At 44.0% G+C, this 15,078-nt stretch overlaps 1 non-coding gene across 1 annotated transcript; it reads left to right on the forward strand.

Annotated features, from left to right (window-relative positions):
- The first annotated feature begins 2,515 nt into the window (after positions 1-2,515).
- LOC132816997 (U6 spliceosomal RNA) lies at positions 2,516-2,619 on the forward strand. The gene has a single exon (XR_009644836.1). It is a non-coding gene; the product is annotated as a U6 spliceosomal RNA (small nuclear RNA).
- Positions 2,620-15,078: the final 12,459 nt, after the last annotated feature.

A 15,078-nucleotide genomic window follows, 5' to 3' on the forward strand; every position in this document is an offset into this window, starting at 1 on the left:
TGAGGGTAAAGCAGTAGATGTTGTGTATATGGATTTTAGTAAGGCGTTCGATAAGGTTCCCCATGGTAGGCTAATGCTAAAACTTCGGAGGTATGGCATTGAGGATACATTAGAGGTTTGGATTAGGAATTGGCTGGCTGGAAGGAGACAGAGGGTAGTAGTTGATGGATTATGTTCATCTTGGAGCGCAGTTACTAGCGGTGTACCACAAGGATCTGTTTTGGGACCATTGCTTTTTGTTATCTTTATAAATGATCTAGAGGAAGGACTTGAAAGCTGGGTAAGCAAGTTTGCGGATGACACAAAAGTCGGTGGAGTTGTGGATAGTGAGGAAGGAAGTGGTAGGTTACAGCGGGATATAGATAAGTTGCAGAGCTGGGCGGAAATGTGGCAAATGGAATTCAATGTAGCTAAGTGCGAAGTCGTTCACTTTGGTAGGAATAACAAGATGATGGATTACTGGGCTAATGGTAGGCTACTTGGTAGTGTGGATGAGCAGAGGGATCTTGGTGTCTATGTACACAGATCTCTGAAAGTTGCCACCCGGGTAAATAGTGCTGTGAGGAAGGCATATGGTGTACTGGGCTTTATTGGCAGAGGAATTGAGTTCCGGAGTCCTGAGGTCATGTTGCAGTTGTATAAGACTCTGGTGAGGCCTCATCTGGAGTATTGTGTGCAGTTTTGGTCGCCATACTATAGGAAGGATGTGGAAGCTTTAGAACGAGTGCAGAGGAGGTTTACCAGGATGTTGCCTGGAATGGTAGGAAAATCTTATGAGGAAAGGCTGAGGCACTTGGGGCTGTTCTCATTGGAGAAGAGAAGGTTTAGGGGAGATCTGATAGAAGTGTATAAGATGATTAGGGGTGTAGATAAGGTAGATACTAAGAACCTTTTACCGCTAATGGAGTCAGGTGTTACTAGGGGACATAGCTTTAAATTAAGGGGTGGTAGGTATAGGACAGATGTTAGGGGTAGATTCTTCACACAGCGGGTTGTGAGTTCATGGAATGCCCTGCCCGTATCAGTGGTGAACTCTCCTTCTTTATGGTCATTTAAGCGGGCATTGGATAGACATTTGGAAGTTATTGGGCTAGTATAGGTTAGGTAGGATTCGGTCGGCGCAACATCGAGGGCCGAAGGGCCTGTACTGCGCTGTATCCTTCTATGTTCTATGTTCTATGCCTTTGAACTGAATGGTTTGTTAGGCCATTTCAGAGGGCATTTGAAAATCAATTAAATTGCTGTGGATCTGGAGGCACACATAGGCCAGACAAGATGAGGATGGCAGATTTCCTTCCCTGAAGGACATTAGTGAATCTGATAGATTTTTCCTGACAATCTGCAATGGTTTCATGGCCACCTGTAGATTCTTAATTTCAGATTATTATTGAAATCAAATTCCACTGTCTGTCATGGGAGGATTTGAACCCAGTTCAGTAGCTGAATTTCCTGAATTAATAGCCTTGCGATAATACCACTAAGACCATTGCCTTCCCACCACAGGCAGAATATTGATATGTATATATATAGAAATATATATATACATATAAATTATATACATACTACATACATATATACCATTATTACATTTTTTTGTTCATTCACAAGATGTAGGCATTACTGGCTAGACCAGTATTTATTGTCCATCCCCAATTTCCCAGGGGGCAGTAAAGAGTCACATTGAGTCTGGAATCACATTGACCAGGTGAGGATGGCAGTTTTATTTCTTAAAGGACAGTAGATTTTCTTACAACCGACAACAGTTTCAGGGTCATCATTAGACTCCTAATTCCTGATTTTTATTGAATTCAAATTCCACCAACTATCATTCTGGGATGGGAAACTAGATGCCCAGAATATGACCTGGGTCTCTCTGGGTTAATAGTATGGCAAAATAACACTGGGTTTATTACCTCCACAAACAGGTGCTTTTTTGATTATTTATTTCTATTGACACATCAGCTGGGGATATAGCACATTCCTGATAACAGTCTCCACCTGCATCTATCATCAGACTTAATTGTATTGTGAAATAGCCAACTTGCATTTTAAGCAAACACAATATGAATTGCTTTAGGCACACGTCTATCACAAGGTAGTATACTGAATACAGTCAGGGACTTGGGGAAATGTAGCGTAGGAGGTTTGTGTTATATATGTGGACCAAACAGTCTGCTTCATCAGTAATGTAAGATCACAGAACAAGCAGATTTAATGGGAGATAGGTCCATGTAAAAGCCTTGTCCCATAAATAGTGAGAATAACATTCAATAAATATTGCTGTCTATCTGCAACATAGCTGTCTATAGTCTCAATCAGACCCAGTCCTGAACAGTACTAGATAACAATCATGGACAGTGATACCTCATCAATTCTATACTCTACCACTCCAATTGTGGTAGAATTTTCTCTATGGTGCAATTCGTCAGTGTGTTGGCTGTTAACCGAAAGATTGGTGGTTTGGAACCACCCAGGGACAGAGTGCTCGCTGTTCTCACTCCCAACCACCTTCTTTGTGCTCGCTTTGGCAGCACATTTATTGAAAGTGGAACAATAGAGAAAATTAGCATGGCCCTTGTCAAGGATGACACACAAATTTGTGAAGCATTCCATATTTTAGTGGGTGGCACAGTGGCTCAGTGGTTAGCACTGCTGCCTCACTGGACCAGGGTCTAATTCCCACCTCAGGCGACTGTCTGTGTGGAGTTTGCACATTCTCCCTGTGTTTACATGGGTTTCCTCCAGGTGCTCCAGCTTTGTCCCACAATACAAAGCTGTGCAGGTCAGGTGAATCAGCCATGCCACATTGCCCATAGTGTTAGGTGCATTAGTCAGGGGTAAATATAGGGTAGGGGAATGGGTCTGGGTGTGTTACTCTTCAGAGGGTTGATGTGGACTTATTGGGCCAAAAGACCTGTTTCCACAATGTAGGGAATCACATTTTTTTTAAATTCCTTCACATTTGCAAAGTTTTTAGAGGCTTGTTCATTTCACATTCCCGCCTTTTAGATCCACTCCACGGTTAAGATAAATATTTAGTGGACAGAGTCAAAGTTGCCGCCTTTCTACCTCCAGCAGCTGCCTCCTGCAGACACAACTCTGCTGTCGAAAGGGTGAGTTTCAAGACAAGATATGGCTGAATGACCCCACCAGATTTGAACAGAAATCAGTCACTGTCGAGTCCAATTACTGAGATTGAACTTATCACGCCTGCACATTTGGCAAACAAGCTTGTCCAATTGAAGAATTAATGAATTAAGTGGAGACAAGGCACCTCCGTAACTGAGGTTTATCATATTTCAATACTGCAATTATACTTTCAGAAAATTCACTACACTGCAAAGAGTGGTGAGCTACTGACTGCAAAATCCAAAGGGGCGTGCATTTCAGTCCTCTTGAGTCAGACCACATTAGTTCCCAACATCCTTCCAAACAAGTCCATCATTCACTTGTTACGATTGGTAAATTAATTCTGAATTCATAGGAAGGCCTAAAGAGCTAAAACATTCAGCCGTTTCCCAGCCCTGCAACTGTGCATTAGGTAGAATTTAATGTGTGCACATGTGAGAGGATGGATATTATAACAGCTCAGGGTAAAATATGGATACATAAAAAAAAAAATTACCCATTGGCTATTCTGCAGAGATGATAAGCATCTGATGTGATTATTGACTTCATGCACCAAAGTATTCAGCCATCATGGAGCTGCTGTGAGCAAGGCTAATCAAACACACCTTGAGGACATTTGAGAAAATAACATTCGTAACAAGACATTCTAATCTTGTACACCGTCATGGGCGGCACGGTGGCACAGTGGTTAGCACTGCTGCCTCACAGCGCCTGTAGACCCGGGTTCAATTCCCGACTCAGGCGACTGACTGTGTGGAGTTTGCACGTTCTCCCCGTGTCTGCGTGGGTTTCCTCCGGGTGCTCCGGTTTCCTCCCACAGTCACAAAGATGTGCGGGTCAGGTGAATTGGCCATGCTAAATTGCCCGTAGTGTTAGGTAAAGGGGTAAATGTAGGGGTATGGGTGGGTTGCGCTTCGGCGGGTCGGTGTGGACTTGTTGGGCCGAAGGGCCTGTTTCCACACTGTAAGTCTAATCTAAAAAAAACACTGCATGTGGTTGGGGGTGTCATATCTTCTAACAGATTGGTGCAAGAGACAGGGTTCAGAAAAGAGTGATGACCTGGGACGTTCGGACCTTAGCTCTGATGAGAAAGTCAGAGAATTCTCTGATACAGTCACAGATAAAGCACAGTAGTCTCTCCATCAATGACTCCACAAAAACAATTGATTTACCACCCCGCCCCCCCCCATCTCTCTCTCCTCCCCCTCCCCCCCACCTCAGGAGAAGAGCTGGCTAGTTATCAACTCAAGGAGACCTTGAAGGGTAAGAAAGCATTCATGCTTTTATGGAACATTTCACACAGAATCTTATAATGGTTACAGCACAGGAGGAGGCCATTCATTCACCACACTCCTGCAGGGACAACTCCGTTAGCCCCACTTCTATATGTGCCCTGCCCCTCCACATCACCATATCTCAGCACAGCCCTGCACCGTGCTATTGTCAATAACTGATCCTGTTCGGTTTTGAAAGTCAAAATTAAATTTCCTCTACTAAGCTCGTAGGCATTGTATTCCAAATCCAGAGCATTTATTGCGTAAAATATTTTCCCTCATGTTGCTCTTGGTTCTTTTGCCAGTTTTTTCAAATCTGTTTCTTGACTCGTAAGCCAATACAAGGAATTTCTCCCATTTAGTCCATCCAAGTTGCTGATGATTTTGAAGGACATGACATCAAAGGATCGAGAATGAAATGGCACACTTATGAGGTAATTTGCAACAGAAGCAAACACATTGCGTGAACTGTTTTTAAGAAAAGTGAGTATAGAATTCCTACAGTGTAGATACAGGCCATTTGGCCCATAGAGACTGCACCAAACCTTTGAAGAGCATGCCACATTGTTCCTGCATTTCTCATGGCTAACCTGGCGACCCTGCATATCCCTGGACACTATGGGCAATTTTGAAAACTGGTCCTCACCCTTAACAATTTCTCCTTTGAATCCTCCCACTTCCTCCAGACCAAAGGGGTAGCCATGGGCACATGTATGGGCCCCAGCTATGCCTGTCTCTTTGTTGGCTACGTAGAACAGTTGATCTTCCGTAATTACACTGGCACTACTCCCCACCTCTTTCTCCGCTACATTGATGACTGCATTGGCGCCACCTCGTGCTCCCGCGAGGAGGTTGAGCAATTCATCAACTTCACCAACATATTCCACCCTGACCTTAAATTTACCTGGACCATCTCTGACACCTCCCTCCCCTTACTGGACCTCTCCATCTCCATTAATGACGACTGACTTGACACTGACATTTTTTACAAACCCACTGACTCCCACAGCTACCTGGATTACACCTCTTCCCACCCTACATCTTGCAAAAATGCCATCCCGTATTCCCAATTCCTCCGCCTCCGCCATATCTGCTCCCAGGAGGACCAGTTCCACCATAGAACACACCAGATGGCCTCCTTCTTTAGAGACCGCAATTTCCCTTCCCACGTGGTTAAAGATGCCCTCCAACGCAATTCATCCACATCCCGCACCTCCGCCCTCAGACCCCACCCCTCCAACCGTAACAAGGACAGAGCACCCCTGGTGCTCACCTTCCACCCTACAAACTTTTGCATAAACCAAATCATCCGCCGACAGTTCCGCCATCTCCAAAAAGACCCCACCACCAGGGATATATTTCCCTCCTCTCCCCTTTCCGCCTTCCGCAAAGACCGTTCCCTCCGTGACTACCTGGTCAGGTCCACGCCCCCCCTACAACTCACCCTCCCATCCTGGCACCTTCCCCAGCCACCGCAGGAAGTGTAAAACCTGTGCCCATCCCTCCTCCCTCACCTCTATCCAAGGCCCTAAAAGAGCCTTCTACATCCATCAAAGTTTTACCTGCACATCCACCAATATCATTTATTGTGTTCGTTGCTCCCGATGCCGTCTCCTCTACTAAGGGGAGACTGGGTGCCTCCTAGCAGAGCGCTTTAGGGAACATCTCCGGGACACCCGCACCAATCAACCACACCGCCCCGTGGCCCAACATTTCAACTCCCCCTCCCACTCTGCCGAGGACATGGAGGTCCTGGGCCTCCTTCACCGCCGCTCCCTTACCACCAGATGCCTGGAGGAAGAATGCCTCATCTTCCACCTCGGAACACTTCAACCCCAGGACATCAATGTGGACTTCAACAGTTTCCTCATTTCCTCTTCCCCCACCTCACCCTAGTTCCAAACTTCCAGCTCAGCACTGTCCCCATGACTTGTCCGGACTTGTCCTACCTGCCTAGCTCCTTTTCCACTGATCCACTCCACCTTCTCCTCCCTGATCTATCACCTTCATTCCCTCCCCCACTCATCCATTGTACTCTATGCTACTTTCTCCCCACCCCCACCCTCCTCTAGCTTATCTCTCCATGCTTCAGGCTCACTGCCTTTATTCCTGATGAAGGGCTTTTGCCCGAAACGTCGGTTTCGCTGCACTTTGGATGCTGCCTGAACTGCTGTGCTCTTCCAGCACCACTACTCCAAAATCTGATTTCCAGCATCTGCAGTCATTGTTTTTACCTCGTTGAATCCACCCTAACCTGTACATCTTTAGAGTATGGGAGGAAACCAGAGCACTGGATACAGAATGAATATGTAAACTCTACACACTGAGTCACCTGAAGCTGTAATTGAACCGGAGTCTCTGGTGCTGTGAGGCAGCAGTGCTAACCACTGAGCCACCATGTTGGCCCCAACTGTACTGTAGTTAGGGCCTAATACGCACTGCCTGGAAGTGTAGTGAAGGCTGGTTCAATAAAGATATTTATTTAATGGTTATGTAAATAGATTTAACATTCAAGGTTATTGGAAAAACAGGAACATGGCACAAAGTGATAACATGCTTTGGGTGGGACTGTGACTCAGTGATTAACACTTCTGCCTCACAGTACCAGGGACCTGGATTCGATTGTAAACTTGGGCAACTGTCTGTGTGGAGTTTGCACATACTCCCTGTTCCTGTGTGGGCTTCCTCCAGGTGCTTTGGTATCCTCTCACAGTCCAAAGATGTGCCGGTCAGGGTGAATTGGGATATCTAGTCGGCTTGGACGAGTTGGACCCAAGGGTCTGTTTCCGTGCTATGCATCTCTATGACTCTATAAATTGCCTATAGTGTCCAGGGATGAGCACATTAGGTGGATTAGCCATGACAGACGATATGTGATAGGGGTGGGTCTGGGTGGGATGCACTGGGAGGGTCAGTGTGAACTCGATGGGCAGGATGGCATCTTTCCACCCTCTAGGGATTCCAAGCCAATGCAGGCACAATGAGCTGAATGGCATCTTTCTGCAGGATAACATTTCCGTGAATGCTATCAAAGCTCCTTGCAATTTTCTCTCCCTTAAAAGAGGAGAGGCTAGCTTCTCTGATCCATCCCCACAACCGAAGAACTTCATTCCTGACACCATTCACCTAAATCTTTTCTGTTCCATTGCTTGTACCTTTATATGAAAGTCTTTAATCTGAGTTGACTGGCTTTGCAATGCAGAGTGATGCCAACAGCATCAGCTCAATTTCCACATCAGCTGAAGGTCTCTCCTTCTCAATCTTTCCCTTGCCTAAGGCAGTGGTGATCCTCAGGTTAAACTACCATCAGTCATCTCTCTCTGAGAGCAGCCCTATGGTCTAGTAGCACAATGGCGAATTACCCTTTTTGTACCCTCATAATCTCCCCATTCTTTCTCAGAACATTCCAAATTACTTTACAGTAAAAGGCCCTGGGTTCCCGTGGAAGAAAACATAGCTGCCAAACTGTGTCTACAAGCAACAGTGATGTAACTGAAACAGAAATTGCTGGAAAATAGGTGGAGATGAAGCCTAGAGAGAGAGTGAGTGTGAGAAAGAGAGAGAGAGAGAGAGATAGAGAGAAGCCAGAGGCCTGAACTGCAGATGCAGGAAATCAAAAACAAAAACAAAAACACAAATTTCTGGAAAATCTCAGTAGGTCTGGCAGCAAAGCACTAGCACTGAGAAGGTACACCTTAATTTGTATTCTGTGATGTTCCTTGATGGATAAGTACTGTCCAGATCACCTGAAAGATCTCTCTTGTTCTTTGTCATGAAAACTTCAGCATCAACCTGACAACCAGAGACAGGGGATACAATAGCCTCAGGATATTCTACAGTGAGGCTTGAACCCATGATCTCTAAGGCTTGAATGTCACCACTGAAGATGGAACTGGATGATTGGTTGGATAAAAATCATAGAATCCCTACAGTGTGGAAGTAGTCTATTCAGCCCATCTGAAAAGCATCCCACACAGATCCATTCCCCATAGCCTATGACCCTACACTTACCATGGCTAAGCCACCTAGCCTGAACACAATGGACAATTTAGCATGTCCAATCCACCCTAGCCTGCACACCTTTGGACTGTGGGAGGAAACCAGCGCTCACCCACACAGACACAGCGAGGATGTGCAAACTTCACACAGACAATTGTCTGATGACAGAATCAAACCCAGGTCCCTGGCACTGTGAGGCAGCAGTGCTAACCACTGAGCCACTGTGTGCTACCTGAAAAATAGGATATGGGGAAAAGGCAGGAGCTTGGAACTAGGCAATAGAATTCAAACAGGCATGATGGGCAGAATAACCTCCTTCTGCACCATATTCATTCTCTATCTCAGCAGCAAAGAAAGCAAAAGCTGAAGAATTCATTGTGGAGAACTGCATGAAATAATTGGAGAGCTACGTGGAACTCTCCCCTTTCGTGACTTTAGGGAGAATACTCCTGCTGAAGGAATGTTGCTGTCGTAGGGAGTTTGCCTGCTATCCCAGAGCAGGATGTTGATCCTACAGGAAAGTTATTGACTCACCTTGCCGTGGGCAAAGCTCCAGGTTTTGATGCTGTGCTGCTTGATCTCATCAAGCACAGACGTCTGGCTCTCTTACAGCATCTGTATATCAGTCTCTGTCACTGCTGGAGGAAAGGATCACTGCCCGAGGGTAGTGACATAATGGTGGTGTCACCTGGCTAATAAGCAAGTGATCCATGCTAACGTCCTGTGGGCAAAGCTGCAAATCCAACTGTAGCAGTTGGTCAGATTTTAAGAAAGATGTAGATATTGTTTTAGGGCTAAAGAGATCAAAGTGAATAGGGAGAAATTTGGAACAGGGTACTGAGTCAGATTATCAGCCACCGTCAAACATATATCATATCTTGTTCTGATTATCTTATTATAGGAAGGATGTTATTAAGCTGGAGATGGTTCAGAAGAGACTTATCAGGATGTTGCCAGGAATGGAAAGTTTGAGTTATGATCCTGGATATGCTGGGACATTTTCACTGGGGTGTTGGAGTTTGAGGGGTGATCCAATTGGAGTTTATGAAATCATGGGGGCTATAGATAAGGTGAATGGCAGGTGTCTTTTCCTGAGGATAGGGATTTCAAGACTAGGGAGCATATATTTAAGGTGACAGGAGAATGATTTAAAAAACAAATATGGAGCAACTTTTTTCCAAAAAGTTGTTCGTGTGTGGAATGAACTTCCAGGGGAAGTGGGGGATGCAAATATGATCACAATGTTTAGCAAACATTTGGATAAGTACATAAATAAGAAAGGTCTGGAGGGATTAGGGCCAAACGCAGGCAGGGTGGGACTGGTTTAGTTTGAAATAAATGTCAGCATGGACTGGATGGACCGAGGGACCTGTTTCAGTGCTGTATGACTCTATAACTCTATGAATGGGGGAGCAGGTTCAACAAGTGGAATAGCCTCCTACTGATCCTGTATTCCATGTTTCTTTTCAGGCCATGTCCATTAGGATAAACTCACAGTTAAGTTGACAATGCTCATTTACCTGAAGACCTTCTGTGCATTGAATTGGTCCCTTGACTATCCATGCACTGGTATTTTTGGGCATATCCTTCTCATTTCTGCTCCCAGATGCCTACAGACCATACACACAGAGGGTGTTCACTTACACAGCAGAGTGGATGGAAAGTTGTTCCAAATTAACAGACTGACATCCAGTAACCAGCCATGCCACATTCCCATCAGAATTGCTCCCTGCTGACAATACTACACCAGTGTTCCATACCAAAGGCCACGCTCAGCTGGAAATAGACAAGGTCTTTCAGATGTGGAAAAAGTTGGAAGCGTGAAAACCAATGCCATAGTCTAGGATGTTACCACATCTCCATCTCTGAGCATTGGCAATATGGCACTGGAGTTTCATATTGCTCGGCTCCACAATTACCCAGCAATCTTTCATTGATACTGAAAATTAATACACATTGCAAAAGTTACAGCAGGCTTGTTGAAACTGAGTAAGATACCTTGCAACAACAACTGCAGATTGAGAACCACCAAACTGCAAGCCTACCGAACCTTCATCCTCAGCGCACTCACCTACAGTGGCAAGACCTGAGCCACTAGGTATGGGGAAAGGTGAAACAGTTGCACCCTTCATTGCCTCAATTTATTAAAACATCCCCTGGGATAGCCTGCTCCCCAAGCCAGAGATCCTGGTGAACATTAATTCCATCAACATATACTGATTTGTCAGCCACACATTACCACACTTGTTCAGCAGTTGGATAATGATTGCATAGAGTTACATAGAATCCCTATAGTGTAGAAGCAGGCTATTTGGCCCATCGAGTCCATACCATCCAAACAGCACTCCACCCAGACCCCTTATCGATACATTTGCCATGGCTATACATCCCTGGAAACCATTGACAATATAGCATGGCCAATTGGCTAATGTGCACATCTTTGGACTGTAAGGTAACTGGAGCACTCGGAGGTAACCCACGCTGACAGTTGGAGAATGTCTGTGTGAAGTTTGCACAGTCATTGAGGTGAAAATGTGTTGCTGGAAAAGCGCAGTAGGTCAGACAGCATCCAAGGAGCAGGAGAATCGACGTTTCGGGCATGAGCCCTTCTTCAGGAAGGGCTCAAGCCCGAAACGTCGATTCTCCTGTTCCTTGGATGCTGCCTGACCTGCTGCACTTTACCAGCAACACATTTTCAGCTCTGATCACCAGCATCTGCAGTCCTCATTTTCTCCTACAGTCACCTGAGGGTCAAACTGAACCAGGGTCCCTTGCACTCTGAGGCAACAATGATAACCACTGAGACAGCGAGCCACTGTGCTGCCCCATAAGGTTCTTCTATAAAGTGAACTGACCACTGATCACTGGGTCACAAACTCTTGGACATCCATATCTCTGCTACAAGGCCACCTGCAAGAAAGGCACAAAGATGGTGAAAATTGACACTGACAGTCACCAATAGCTATAACTTCTGGACACAGACTATTTGTGAAGTGATTGGAATGACTTCAGTCAGGTGGATCTCATAGAGTGTAAATTCCTTGATTGGGACTGTTAACCTGGTCCAATGAGAGAGCCCTGGCTGACACAAATAAACCAGAGTGTCAGAGATTCTGTTCACTGTAGCAGTCAGCTGTGAGCTGGCTGGGTGAGTATCGATTTTCTTGCTCCTCAAATGCTGCCTGACCTGCTGTGCTTTTCCAGCACCACTCTGATCTAAACTCTGCTTTCCAGCATCTGCAGTCCTTGCTTTTGCCCAGTATCACGTACTGCACAAGTGTAAATAAAGGGTGACTGAGAAACAGGATACCGGCCTTCGTGGAGTTATTTCAAGTTGGAGGGGCATCAGAGGAACAGAAAATGAAACCTAGTTGGCTCTGAAATGGAGCCGTGCAAAGAAAACAGAGCTCAACAAGAACATGCACATTCTCAGTTTGTCATCTTGCCCTCCGGCAAATGGAGCAGAGACTGCCCATGCTGGAGTCAGTCTGTGAACCACATCAGACGATGTTAAAAACATAAAGTTGACCACCATGGCACAGATCGCCATCTTACGAGACGGAAGGCTGCCACAGTCAAACTCCCACTCTGGCATACTATACCTTTAGGATGTGCATGTGAGGATGTTGGTTAAGGTTAACTGAAGGTTTCTCTACTGTGCTCACTCCATGATCAAAAGATACAATGACTATACAAGCAAGGCTCACATATGAATAATAGCCACTCCCTGAGACAATGAAGGATAACTAGTGACCATGAAACAGTGGCACAGCAAGGGGATTAAGACCTCTGAGAGGGAGGAAGTGTGGGAAGATTTATCAGGATAAAAGAGAAAACTATGAATTGATTGCAAAAGCATAGTTTCATTAGTCAGTTGGAAAATCTAATGGCGTCTAATCTAATTCTCCTTGTACTGTTGTCTTAAAGTCTGAATCATGAGGGGCTTCTTTTATTCGGTAGCGTAGGTCTTGGTTTTGCTGTCACTTCTGATGAAGAAAATGCACAGATTCACCTTCAGAGCCAAGTGAGATGAATAGGTGGTGATAGCTAGGATAAATGAGCAGCCAATGCAGTTGGACAAACACTCATCCTGAGAGGTAGACAAAGGCTATTAACATTCAGCCCACGGTTCCCATTTTAGCACCAGCAGTTCCAATGCTGAAGGCTCATGTAACAGGGTATTGATGCTGCATATAGAGCGTGGGCTGCGGCTAAAGTACATTATGTTATGGATTACAATTGTGATAACTTGGATGGGAATTCAAATAAATGCTCTGATGGAATACAATATCTGAGAGTCTGGCCGACCCGACATATTTCTCAAATCTAAAGTGGGTTTTTTTGTTTTATTTGCAGTATAAAAATGAAAAACAATGTTCATTTTTGTAGAACCGTTCACAGTTCTAACATCTCAAAACCATTCAGAGTTAAAGAAGCATTCATAGTTCATCATTTTAGAAACACAACAATCCATTTGCACACAGCAAGCCCCCATGTTACAATGACCAAATAATCAATTTCTGCATTCTTAGCTAAGCTTTAAATATTAGTTCTTTGATAATAATTTTAAATAATTAACTGCTTACTTTAAACTATCTACTTTCACTTGCTGATGCTGTACACTGTCTATTTTGAAAGCTATCACATGAAAAATTCCAGTACATTTGATTTTGTAGCTGTTACACATTGATAGCATGCTATAAGTATTAGACACTAAGCCAATCTGAAAATCCTGCTATTTTTCCTAAAACTTCACTAATGACTTCACAGAAAACTTTCAATTGTCAAACTTTGTGAGAAATCTTGGAATAGCTCAAGCCAATTAAAATAATTACCCAATGGTTTTGGATGGGGTTTATTGTAGCTTGCCAATTCTCCATTAATTTTTGTCTGAATTCTTACCTTTAAGACTTTTCAGCAACTGTTTACTGAATATTGTGTTGCCCCCTTCACGCTGGTACCAAACAAGAAATGTGACCTTGCTAGCTGGAGAATTCCTTGTCATGTACAACATCATTTCAATACGCAAGCATTCCAATTTCAGTACCCAAAAGGCTCTGAGCTCATGTTCCAGCCAAGAGGATCGCTTGACAGCTAGTTTAATTAAATATCTTTTTCAAGAAAAATCAAACTTTTGACTTACCTACAAAATTGAAACACACTTGGATAGTATTTTGCAATTGTTGAAAAAACTCAAGATGAGTGCTTGTTTGATCAACAGAGTAGGTTTTTAAATCACCTTAAATATATAGAAGTCAGATTTGCTGAATGATTCGTTGTTTGCTTTTGGGTAGAATCGCATGCAAACCAATTCAAGCCCCCTTTCCTCAAGGAATTTGATGCATCAGTTCCAGTATACTCTTATAAAGCAACAGATTTCTTCAGAGTCAAAAACAGAAATTGCTGGAAAAACTCAGCAGGTCTGGCCGCATCTGTGTAGAGAATTCAGAGAATCCAATCTAATCTAATCTTAATATTTCGGGTCTGGTGACCCTCCCTCAGAAAGGACCCAGACCTGAAATACTTGCTCCGCTTTCTTTTCATAGATGAGCTTTTCCAGCAATTTCTGTTTTTGATTTACAGCATCAGCAGTTCTTTTGTTTCTTTTTTAAATAGATTTCTTCAATTTGATTATTAAAACTTATCATGGTCAAAAATGAACTCACAATTTCTTGGTTGCTAACCTCATTCCATAAGTTTGAAGTTACCCTAGCCTGATCGCAATTTACTCAATTGTTATAGTTCCTTTGCACCATTCTAAGCTAACTCTGCTAACTGCCTTTTGCTGCAAAGCCCTGTGAGGAGCACTATAAATTTCTTCCACTAGCTGCAAGCTGGAACAAATCTTACAGGTGCCTTTCCATCATAGAATCCAAACTCCACTATCTATCAGCAACATGCAGATAAATTAACCAATGATCTTTTCACCAGAGTTCTAACCAAAACTACTTCATTTGTTTTGGAATGATCCAACCAGAAATGCAGACAAATATTTTGCCTTCAACATAACATGGGCGGCATGGTGGCAATGGACGGCACGGTGGCACGGTGGTTAGCACTGCCTCAGGCGACTGACTGTGTGGAGTTTGCACATTCTCCCCGTGTCTGTGTGGGTTTCCTCCAGGTGCTCCGGTTTCCTCCCACAGTCCCAAAAATGTGCAGGTTAGGTGAATTGGCTGTGATAAATTGCCCGCAGTGTTAGGTGAAGGGATAAATGTAGGGGAATGGGTTTGGGTGGGTTGCACTTTTGCGGGTCGGTGTGGACTTGTTGGGCCAAAGGGCCTGTTTCCACACTGTAAGTAAGTAATCTAAACTCTTTGATTTGATAATCCATATAAATAATTCATGTTATCAATGGCTTTAATCATGATTTCTCCAGGACTTCAGACTTTGTGAAGAAGCTTTTCCAACTGATCTCATCTTTTTTGGGTCTGGGAACAATATGCTCAGTATATATCTTTCATTGAGATAGAGATAGACAAACTTAGAGCTGAGCCCACTCTTTATTTAGGTTTTCCTCCTCTGCAACGTATTCACAAGTTATCTTATAAGTGGAATAAACTCAGGCTTGTTTGGATTGCAGTTACATTAACGTTCCGATTCAGTTTCCAAATCAAACTTCATTCTTTTCAACATTAAAATTATAACTGCTAAGCACGAAGCTATATTAAAAAGA

This window comes from Hemiscyllium ocellatum, chromosome 6, assembly GCF_020745735.1.
Source record: "Hemiscyllium ocellatum isolate sHemOce1 chromosome 6, sHemOce1.pat.X.cur, whole genome shotgun sequence".
In the NCBI taxonomy this organism is placed as follows: Eukaryota; Metazoa; Chordata; class Chondrichthyes; order Orectolobiformes; family Hemiscylliidae; genus Hemiscyllium; species Hemiscyllium ocellatum.